Genomic DNA, 11,832 nt, shown 5'->3' on the forward strand with positions numbered 1-11,832 from the left:
GCACCCGAATTTGCAGAATTAAAGATGGTGCTCCCACAGGCTGAGTGCATTCTGACTGCGTGGCCTACTGTATTGGGCTAGTAGTAGCCTATACGGTATCTTTAGAAATTAGAAATCTCTTTTGTTGTTGTTCGTAAACAATTTATTACAAGAACTTCCATCCAGTTATCAACAAGATACTTTGCAGCACTATGTCTAAGAAATAATGTTTATATACAGTCACTTACGCCTTTATTTTATAATGAAAATAACCTAGTCTGAACATCTTCAGAAAAGGAAATTCCATATTATTTTAGTAAAGTTATTCAGTATTGAATTATCACTGCAATCTGCACATTTCTCCCTATCTGACCATTATTCGGCTATTTAAGGTGTTTTAACTTGTACTACCCTCAAGCGACATGGAGATTTCTAAATGAGGATTTTGGGCAGACAGATTCAAAAAAGAGGTCAGCCTCCTGGTAGTTGCAGCCCTGTGTGGGGCACAAGCCTTGATGAGGAGAGGACAGGCAAAATTTCAGTCTCAAACCCCCTAAGCCTGGCCCCTTAAGGCTGGCACAAACCCTTGCCACCCTGCTGCCTGACCTAGTGGAAGCCTAGCTGTCCTGCCTCCTGTCGTTGCCGCTCTGCAGACACCAGGGGGCGGCCAACTACTTAAATTCTGTCTTCCCCTGGGCCTCCAAGGGAGCGTCTGCCGAGGTGGCCAGGAGAGGGGGCGGGGGCGGGGGGGGGGTGTAGGAAAAATCTGTTAGCTCCCAGAGGCTCCCGGGCTCAGCGGATCTGGGAAATTTCATTGCACGTCGATCCCTTTGGGAGTTTGAATGATTGGGCGGCCAGTGCGTGCCACACCACCTGTGGCACCTTCTGCTTCAGGGAGCAAAACGGACCCAGTTTCCTGCAGACTTGATTATACCTTAGCAGATGGAGCCGTGGAATCTTTCTGCAAGCAGTTTAGAAACCTGAAAAACTCTAACGTATTCCACCTCATGCCAGCGTCACTCCAGCCTATTCTAGCTTGCAGAACAGATCCCACCGTATTGCCTTACTGCCAGGCCAGGAGTTAAGGAGTAGGATTTATGCACTCTTCCCTTGGGACCCTTCAAACCCTGGTGTTTCCGCTCACGATTGTATCTGAGCGATCCAGTAAGTTCCCTTGTTAATCTCTTAGGTGACAGCACCAGTGGCGATGAAGGGCCAGGTCAAGATGATTGCGAGGATAATGCCATGGCCTCCTGGCCTGGCGCGGAAGCACAAGGTGGAGCACAAGCATTGCTTCTGAGCGGGCAGGAGCCGATCTCGGGCTTCCCCAGCCGGAGGGAACAGGCCAGCTCAATCCAAGGGGATGAGTGTGGGGGGCTGGGGGTGGGGAGCTAACAGAATTCTCGAGGGCTTGCTGAGTTCCAGATGGAGGGACACGGCTAAGAGACAGAGCGGGAGTGTCAAGGACTTACGTGCTGAAATTATTTGGGGCTCAGAGAAGCAAGGCGCGAGGAAAGGAGCCGGCGGGAGTGGTACTTAAGAAGACGAATCAAGAACACGGGCATCCGATTCCCCCAGCTAGATTGTTACACACCTGTGCTTCTCTGGGACAGACCGACCTTAGTTAAGAGGTCCAGGTCGGGGACCGTAAGAGCGAGGTGTTCTTTTTTTTTTTTTTTTAAAGATTTTATTTATTTATTCGACAGAGATAGAGACAGCCAGCGAGGGAGGGAACACAAGCAGGGGTAGTGGGAGAGGAAGAAGCAGGCTCATAGCAGAGAAGCCTGATGTGGGGCTCGATCCCACAACGCTGGGATCACGCCCTGAGCCGAAGGCAGACGCTTAACCGCTGTGCCACCCAGGCGCCCCAGAGCGAGGTGTTCTGTACTTCTCCCCTAGGCTGCACCCCGCACTGTCTGTCCTGTACAGAGTGGGTAGTGGACTTACCCCATCTCGTGCCCTAGCAAGCTGTTCTGCACGTCCTTGTCTCATGCTTAAAGCACTTTAGGGGATAGCCTGGCCCCCTGAGCCGGTTTTATGAGTAACGGGTGTTATGATCTGCAACCATGAACACACGAAAGGACTTCTCAGCGGCCGGTGATGAGGCTCGGCTTTCCGACAGAGGGCGGCATCTGCCGGGTTCTAGTGCTGCGGCCCAAACGAGTCTGGTGACAGCTTTAGGGACAGTGAGGGGGTTGGGGTCGTGGCCTGGCAAATGGGAAGGAGGGTGGATTTGCTCAGGTGTCATCTTATCTTACGGTGTCAGGGCACGCCCAGAACTCAGTTATTAATGAGGATTTCTTTTCTCCACTGAGTATGGTGAGAAACCATAGGGAGACCAATAGAGCTCCTGAGGACTTTGGCTTTCTTTCCAAAAAACTTGGTGTAAAAGAGTGATCATTTGTGTGGGAAGAGTAGCTACTGTTGTGTCCGTTCTTTTCTGCGGTATGTGAAAACACTGGCTTTATCTAGTTGTGAACCCCTGAAAGATGGTTTATCTCAGCATGAGTTCATCTTCCTTCTCCTTTCCAAGTAAGCCCTCCCCAGATGTCCCTATCAGTAGCTGTCTCACTTCCTTTTAGAGGTTCCCTTTCAGTGGTTGCCACATTTCATTCTGGTGAAAGAGGTAACTAAGAATGGGTAAATTGGGGCGCCTGGGCGGCTCAGTCGCTTGAGCATCCGACTTTTGGTTTCAGCTCAGGTGATGATCTCAGGGTTGTGGGATCGATCCGTGCATTGGGCTCCAAGCTCAGCAGAGAATCTGCTTGGGGATTCTCTCTCTCCTTCTCCTTCTGCCCCTCGCCACGCCTTTCTCGCAATTAAAAAAAAAAAGAATGGGTAAACTGTTTCAAACCTTAATTGCCCTCCTTTTTGGGGGCTCAAAGATCCTGTCCCCCTCCTCCCCAAGGTTGGTCAGCAACAGAACCAGGACCTGTGTGTCTGTAACTTATGGGACCCCTTGGAGAGGAGCTCACATGGAACTTGGTTCCCCTTTCCATCAAAGAAAATCCTAACGAGTCTTAGTCACTCAGTGATAACATGATGAGTAAGAAGCAGATGTGGTATGTGAACAGAGGTCTTTTGACTGCAAATCTAGTCCTTGTTCTAGGACACTGAGGACCTTATGAACAGAAGACAATCAATGTTCACCAAGAGACAGTATATATAGCACGGTGGTTGAGAGCTCAGCTTCTGACAGCTGGGGGTTTTTTGGTATGTGTGGTGAAATACACATAACATAAAATTTACCCTTTTAGCCATTTGTAAGTGTGCAATTTGATGACATTAAGCATATTCACAATGTTGCCCAAGCATCACTACTATCCATTTCCAGAACTTTTTCACCATGCCAAACGGAATCTCTGTCCTGACAACTGGTTTTGAATTCAGGTTCTGCCGCTTAGTAGCTGTGTAAACTTGAGAGGTGCCTTAAAGGGGTCTCACTTTTCTCATTTATAAGAGAGTAAAAATAGCACCTGCTTTTCAGGACTGTGTGTGTGTGTGTATACACACATACATTGTGATGTTAATTTATCTTAATTATTAATACCAATTGCTTGGTTAATTGATTAATGTTTATTTCATATTTATTGAGTTCTCATCCTTTGTCAAGCCCTGTGCTTTCGTTACTAAGTGACAGGGCTAAGATTTCAAACTCAGGTTGGTTTGACCTCCGGGCTTTCATCTGCACTGTTTGTACTGTGAGGATTAAATGAGATAAGGAATGTTCTGTGCCTGCAGTGTAGCATCCCCTTAACCAAAGCTAGCTATTTTATTGTTATCATTACTTTTATCAGATTGAGTTTGAAACTCATGCTTCCTTAGCTTCGCTGGTGACGGTCGACTGCTCTCTCCTATACACGGAATGTTCCAAACTTAGCAATGAATTTTCCTCTACGCTAAAGTAGAAGAAAGAGGCAAGGCGCCTCTGTTAATCTATGTGCGACTAACCACGCATGCCTGCCATCTAGGAATTACAGCCTCCATGCATGGCTGGAAAACATGCACCTCCTTCTCCATTTCTCCCCCATCTCAGGCCCAGGGCTTGGAGCCTGGCAGGGCTAGCAGTGACAAAAACCAAATTCCAAAAGGTGAAGAAGAATGAAGGGAAAATCCCTTTCAACCAGTGCCTTCCACAACTACTGTCAACTGCTCACCTCTCCCCGCTGCCACCAGCACCACCCCAACCCCTCCCAGCAGGAGGCAGTGGTGTCATGGGGAGAGTTCGGCTGGCTGTTTCCCCGTGTCAGCCTCTTAGGCTGGCCAGAGGTGAGGGAAAGGGGAAAGAGGAAGGGAAGGCAGAATGGGAGAAAGCGGGGGTAGCTGCAAGCTCTGCTCATTTCTCAGACCTCACCTAGAGCTTCTCCTCCAAATCCCCAAGCCTCTTCTCCATCCCAGAGTCCTTTCCCCAGCAACTCCCAGTCTTCGACCTTCTGGGCACCCCACCTTCACCCGCTCATGCTGCCTTGCCTAAACTAGAGGAGTCATCGTCCGGCTCCAAAAAGGGGGTGGGAGAAGGAGGTTTTCCCTGTTCTTGCTGTCAATGATAGCCTGGGATCTTCAAGTCACACATCCGGATTCTCCCCTAATACTCTGGCTTCACAGGAGGGATTATTTCCTTTTTCTATGCCACATCCCATGTTTTCCTATTTCCGTGTCTTTGCTTCTGTTCTTCCAGTTCCTTGAAACATCCTACCGCCTTTACTGCCATAATTTATCACCAGTTCCACTGCTTTATTAAAGGCTTCCTTGATTTCTCCTCCCCAGATGGGGTATCTTCTTCGTTTTGATCTTCACCACTCTCCACATGAGCCCCATGTGTCTCTTCAAACAGTCTGCCTTGTCTAGGTGCTTAGGTTAGTGTCTTATCTCCCCTTACAAGACACATGACTTTTTTAGAGACAGACACTCTGCCTGAATCACATTGGTAGCCCTGCCGTGCCTTGCACGTAGGGGACGCTTGGCCAACACTTGATCCTAACCGAAAGCCTTCTCCATAGAAACCTGGGTAGGTTTGGATTACTTTATGGATTTGGTGGGGTGGGGGGGATGATCCTGGGGGCCCAACCACCATATGAAACGGCGCTTCTGTTTATGGGAAAATGCCGGCAGGCTATAAACAATGGATTTCACCATGCACGCTGTGTTTACAAACGGGGGATGGCCTAGATTGGTAGGAAAATAATGCAACTGGTTGGCTGTAATTTGAGGCTTCTGCCTGCAGAGGGCAGCGTCAGTAGCATCCAAGCTGAAAGGACCATGAACCCAAGTTCCTTTTCCTGTCTGTGGAGGAGGCAGAGGATTCTCTGTCAAAAGGCACCAGAAGCCCCTCCCCCCCCATCAGTGGTGTGGAAATTCAGGGCCGAGCTGGGAGGTTGCTGCGGGAGGGAAAGAGCAAGACTGCCCCCGTATACATTGAACTTCCTTCCCACGGATCCAAATCACTACAATTCTCTCCATTTGGATATTAGAGTATACATTAAAATGCCATTAAATGAAAAATGCCATAACTTGTAGCAATTATAGTTTTTTGTTCATTTTGCCCTACGATCCTATTTTTGATTGGGTTTTTATTGGCTTTTACAACTGGAAGGGAATTGAAAGGATTAGTGGTCTAACCACCTGAGGTGCTCGGGGAGTTGTGTTAATTTTTTTTTAAGAAGCATTGTTGGGGGGCCTGGGTGGCTCAGTCGGTGAAGCGTCTGCCTTGGGCTCAGGTCATGATCCTTGGGTTCTGGGATCGAGCCTGGCGTAGGGCTCCTTGTTCAGTGGGGAGCCTGTTTCTCCCTCTCCCTCTGCCTCTGCTGCTCCTCTGCTTGTGCTCTATCTCTCTCTCTATCTCAAGTAAAATCTTTTTAAAAAGTGAAGCATCATTGACCTATAACCTGATGGAGTTTTAAAAGAAAAGCTTTAAATTAAATATTTCAGCATATTTAAATATATAAAAATATATAAATAAAAAATATAAGTATATATAATATATATATAAATATATAAAAAGTACAGATAATAGAACCAACACTCACATACCCACCACCCTACTTACAAATCAGAACTACAGACACAGTGTTTGTGACACAGGTGTGCCCACTTTGTGAATATTTATCGAGCTGTACTCCTTCGTGTTGTGCTCTTTTTTGGGGAACACATGTTATATTTCAATAATGTTTACCAAAATACAGACAGGCACAAGTGTAGCTTCTGAGATTTTCCTAATCTCGTCCTCGCATGATCTGCAGAGGTCCTGACGGTAGAGATTCTCATTCCCATGCAAGTTTTTGTGTTTTTATGCTGCACGTGTGCATTCACAAACAATACGTGATGTTCTTCTGTACCTTTTTAAACTTCTTGTAAACAATGATCTGGGTATATCCTTCTTTAATTGGTTTGTTTTGCTCCATGCTGCTTTGTGTATTGTTAGAATCACTAGGACTACATCAGAAAAAAAATGCTTGTAAACTGTGTATCTCCATTTATACCTGTGGTGACTTTTCTTTTGCCATGTGGGACTACTTACTTGAAACTTTTTTTAAAGATTTTATTCATTTACTTGAGAGAGAAAGAGAGCATGAGCAGGGGGAGAGGCAAGTAGACTCCCTGTTGAGCACGCAGCCCCAATCACAGGACCCTGAGATCGTGATCTCAGCCACAATCAGATGCTCAACCAATTGAACCACCCAGGCACCCCCCCCCACTTGAAACTTTTGAAGAGGTGACTTGATTTGGGGGAAATCACCCAACTTGAAGGTATCTCTAAAAAAACTCCAAAAAAACCCAGCCCTTCTGGGGCACCTGGGTGGCTCAGTCGGTTGGGCGTTTGCCATTGGCTGAGGTCATGGTCCCAGGGTCTTGCGATCAATCGAGCCAATTTGGGCTCCTTGCTCAGTGGGGAGCCTGCTTCTCCCTCTGCCTGCCACTCCCCCTGCTTGGCTCTCTCTGAAGAAAAGAAAGAAAGAAAGAAAGAAAGAAAGAAAGAAAGAAAGAAAGAAAGAAAATCTTTTTTAAAAAATTAAAAAATAAATAAATAAATAAAAACCCAGCCCTTCTTCCCCCTGCCTGGCCCCCTACTCTCCACCCAAGGCTGTACTTCAAATTTGCTTGTTCTAGGCCTAAAAACATTCAACCACCAGTTTCAAACAAGAAACGCTTCCTAAAAGGCACCCTTAACATCTCTGAAATGCAAAGTTGTGCAGATGTGAAAATGTTACACAGACAGCTCGGATTCCTTCTGAAATGTTAATGAGCGATCATTTCAAAATTCGCACCTATTCAGTTCAGCTTCTCTAATTTTTTTTTTAGCCTCCACCTTCCAACATGGGCATATGAAGGCAAATTGAAGCAAGGTAGGAAAACATTTTGCATACAAATCTTGATCTCATTTTCCTATTAAGACCCAAGAGAAAAAAAAACCCACAGATGATATCCCTTCTCTCCTTCTCTTCAACCCATGTGCCATTCATTTTATGCAAATGACTGATAATCAAGGTCAAACCAAGTTATCACACAACTTCTGTCTTTCCCCAGATAAAGATATAAGGATATAATGGATACTGTTCTTCTTAGAAAGATGTCCAATTTTAGAAACATGTGAATATTATAAAATGTGTTTTAATTTTTATCTAAAGGTTAGAAATCCAGGCATTTCATACAGTACCTCATTTTTCAAAGGAGAAACCCCCCAGTTTACAGCTCTGCAACGCTGGGCATCTCACTTCTCATTCTTACTCACTGGAGTTTTCTTTCCTTCAGCCCTCCCTTCTACTGCTATCTTAGGGGTTTGCCACTAAAGGCCTAGGGCTTCCTGGGGCAGGAGTGGGAGGTGCAAATCTGAGTTAAATTATCCACGTGTTCTTTGCTACAGACACTTCTTCCTATAATTTAAGTGGGTGAATTTTTACTTTTCCCAAAGAACAATGAAGAGAATGGAATAGCACTAAAACAGTTATCAGTACATTTGTGGATGGGCCCTGTGGGTGGGAAAAAAGAGCAAATATTTCTGCCACAGATTCATTCATGTAGTCAGTAAACACTGAGAGCTGATCACTGTCCTAGGTGCCGAGGGAACAGCAATGAGCAAAATTGACAAGGTCCCCGTCCTTGCAGAGTTGATGTTCTACTAGGGAGACACAGATGGCCAATAAGGAAACTAATAAAACGAACAACATTACTCTAGACAGTGGTAAAGGCCATGTAGAAAACAAAATGGGATAAGGTGATAGATAGCTGCAAGGGTGGCGATGATTGTTTTAGATGGAATGGTCAGGGAAGGCTTCTCAAAGGAGGTCACATTTGAGCAGACTCCCAAATAAGAGTGAGCCAGTCAACAAAAACACAGAATCACCATATGATTAAGCAATGTAACTTCCCCGTATACATCCAAGAGAAATGAAAACTCAGGTCCACACAAAAACAAGGAGAAACATCCGAATGTCCACCAACTGATGAGTGGATGAATAAAGGGTGGTGTATCCCTACAATGGAATGATATTCAAACATATGAAAGACTGAAACACTCCAGTAATATGAATGAATTTCAAAGCCATTATGACAACTGAAAGAAGCCACATAGTGTATGATTTTGTTCATAGGAAATGTCCAGAATAGGCAAATTGGTGGAGATGGTAGATTAGTGGTTGCTTAGGCCTGGGGTGGAGAAGGCTGGTGGGGGGTAATAGCTAAAGAGTACAGGGTTTCCTTTGGGGCTGATGAAAATGGTCTGGGTGACGGTTGCATAACTCTGTGACTATACTGAAAACCATGGAACTGTACACTTTAAAATGGGTGAATTTTATTGTGTGTGAATTATAGGTCAATTAAAAAATAAGATAAGAATTGTATCATGAATGCCTGAGAAACAGTAGTTCACTCATCGTTTCAAAGCAACAGAAAAACAGGTAAAAAGAAAAGAAGAGCAGGGGAGCCAATCAGTTGTGTGACTGGTGAGGAAAGAGGGTTTCAGGCAGAGAGAATGGGGAATGCAGAGGCCCTGTGGGTGGTGAGAGCGTGGTTTATTTGAGGAACTGAAAGACGACCAATATGGCTGCTCTTTAGCAAATGCGGCCATTGTAATGAATTTGGAGTTCTTTTTCTGAACACAGTGAGAAGGCAGTGGAGAGTTTGAAGCAGGGGAATGACACCATGTGGTTGGAATTTTACAGGTAGAGAAGAGTTTGTGGAGCAGGAGAACAGAGGCAGGGAGACTCATAGAAAGGCTACTGCATTAGTCCAAGCCAGAAATGATGGTGGCCTGGACTAAGGTGGCAACAGAGAGGATGAGGAGAAGTGGGTGGATTCAGGACACGTTTTGTTGGTACAACTATAAGGACATACTGATGTTGCAAGTATAGGGTGCGTGGGAAAAAGAGAAATCCAATATAGCTTCTAGATTCGGGGTCTGAGTTCCAAAGAAATAATTGTCCTCTCCACAGATCTTTTGGGCTATGTGAAATCATATGACTGTATCTAGCTGTAGCTCAAAAAAAGCACTATGTAGATCTGTCCTTGTTTCCTTGGTCACTCGCTAATACAGTTCAGTTTTCACCGTTTGTTCTCCCAAATAATCCGACTCCCATCCATAGCTGTGTGATAATAACAACGAACAGTCTTTTCATCTGAATTTTATGCTTCATTGTTATTATGTTATTACTTCCTCCCCCTATTTTCTCTCACCTCCTACTTACAGCCTTAGACTTTGCTAGAACATAAACTTTCCCTGAAGGTCACCACCTGACCATTTCTATCTGCCAGTGAGGTCAACTCAGGGTGCCAAAGAACTGCAGGTGGCCACATTTTTCCTAGGAGTTGCCCATGGAGTTTTGGATTGTCTGTGGTTTTCAATTACTTGCACTATTCTTCTTTCTATCAGCATAGCTAATTGAGTTGGCTCTAAGTCTCCGACAAAAAAAAAAAAAAAAGCCTTTATAATGAAAAGCAAAGGGCTGGCCTGACTTATTTCATGCAACTCAGCTGAAAAGCTCTACAGGAGAAACTTAATAAGGTCATGATAATGTATTTTTTTTTCTCTTGAATGCATTCCACTTTTAGAAGGGCTTTGGTTTCTAAAATTGCTTTTTAAATTAATGAAGATTTCTAAATACAATAGACTTCTCACTAGGAAATCAAGTAAACGGTATTAACTTAATCTTCAATTTTATTAGCCGTACAGAATCATGCAATTTCTCATTAAGCTGCTTGAAAGGTGTTCACCTCTCTTTCAGGGGCTGTGTTTCCAACAGAACTTGAAAGAGTCCCTTTAGTACCCAACACATCCAAAATGTGTCTCATTACTTTTCCCTCAAGCTTTATTGTTCCTGTAACCCCTGTTCCAATAGACCACACTGCGGTCCAACCAATCGACGGTGTCAGAAACCTCTCATCTCTTTTAATCAGTTACTAAGTTTGTCACTCACCTCCTAAGGACGGCACTCCCGGGCCCAGTTCTCCATCCCCATTCACCCCTCTCGCTGCTGCATTGGCTCAGGCTTCTCTTTCATCTACAATATTGCAATGGTTTTCTGACAAGTCCTCCTCCTAGTTGTCTTCCTCTCGAAGGAATTAACTGAATTAATTCTACTGCCACAGTGGTTTGTCTAAATGCAAATCCGATTTTTCATCTCCTACCTAAAAGCTTTCCATGGCCCCCTGTAGCCTGTTGGATAAAATCCAAACCCTTAGCAGGGCATGCGAGACCCTTCGTTATTGGTCCTCTTTTCGCTTTGCCTACATTACTTCCAACCTTTTCCCTACGTCCTCAGTATCCTGAGGGCCCCTACCTATGTGATGACTTTTATGCCCCATTGACTATACATGTTCCTCTGCCCATCATCACGCTTCCCTATTCATCCCCCACCCCATCCCTAGCAGACTCCGATTTTCCTTCAAGACCCAGCTCAAGCATCTTCCCTATAAAACTTTCTGAGATCCGGGGCGCCTGGGTGGCTCAGTCGTTAAGCGTCTGCCTTCGGCTGAGGGCATGATCCCGGTGTCCTGGGATCGAACCCCGCATCAGGCTCCTCGGCTGGGAGCCTGCTTCTTCCTCCCCCACTCCCTCTGCTTGTGTTCCCTCTCTCGCTGGTTGTCTCTGTCAAATAAATAAATAAAATCTTAAAAAAAAAACTTTCTGAGATCCATGCCTTGGCCTTGATGGAAAGGAAGTACTTCATGAGTGCTGCTGAGTGGGTAAATGCATTGAATGGGTGAAAGGTGGTTCACGGGGCCAAGGGTGAAAGGGTCAGGGGCATGGAGGCGTGTGAGGAGCCGAGCCAGAGAGGTTGGATTAGGGATGGGAAAGGAAGGAAACTAATTTGCAGAGAACCGAAGGAGGAGCAAAGGCAGATGTGTGGTTTTTCCTGAGGCAGGATGACTTTCTTACACTCAGTTAAAATTCCTTCACAAAAAGTGAAACGTGGTAACAACGGAGTGAAAGCCGCCTATGGAAAAAAGGCTTCTGCCGAAAGGGGAAGGAAGACAAGGTCATACTGATAGACACGTTGTTTTTGCTATTGTTGTTGCAAATAGAGTCCTGTTTTCACCTAGGCCCAAAGAAATACACACTGTGAGCCACCCTGCATGTGTTTATTGTTCTAGTATCTCCTCTTCCTGGAGAGGAAAGATGACTGAGAGAAAAGACTACATAATCTGCAAAGATTACTTTTCACCCCAGGAACATTGGAGAGAAAGCTAAAGGTGCCTGAGAGCCCATGGAGTTTCTACTACAACTTTCAACCCACAATCAATGTAGGGAAGAGATGCCCAGGAATGGCTCAGCTCCCATGGCACTAACAGAAGAAATAGCTATAGAATGACAGGGCTAGAAGTGCTTTCGAAGGTCATTTGGTTCAACCCTCATGTATC

This window comes from Ursus maritimus (genome assembly GCF_017311325.1).
Source record: "Ursus maritimus isolate PB19 chromosome X unlocalized genomic scaffold, ASM1731132v1 scaffold_X1, whole genome shotgun sequence".
NCBI classification, from domain to species: domain Eukaryota; kingdom Metazoa; phylum Chordata; class Mammalia; order Carnivora; family Ursidae; genus Ursus; species Ursus maritimus.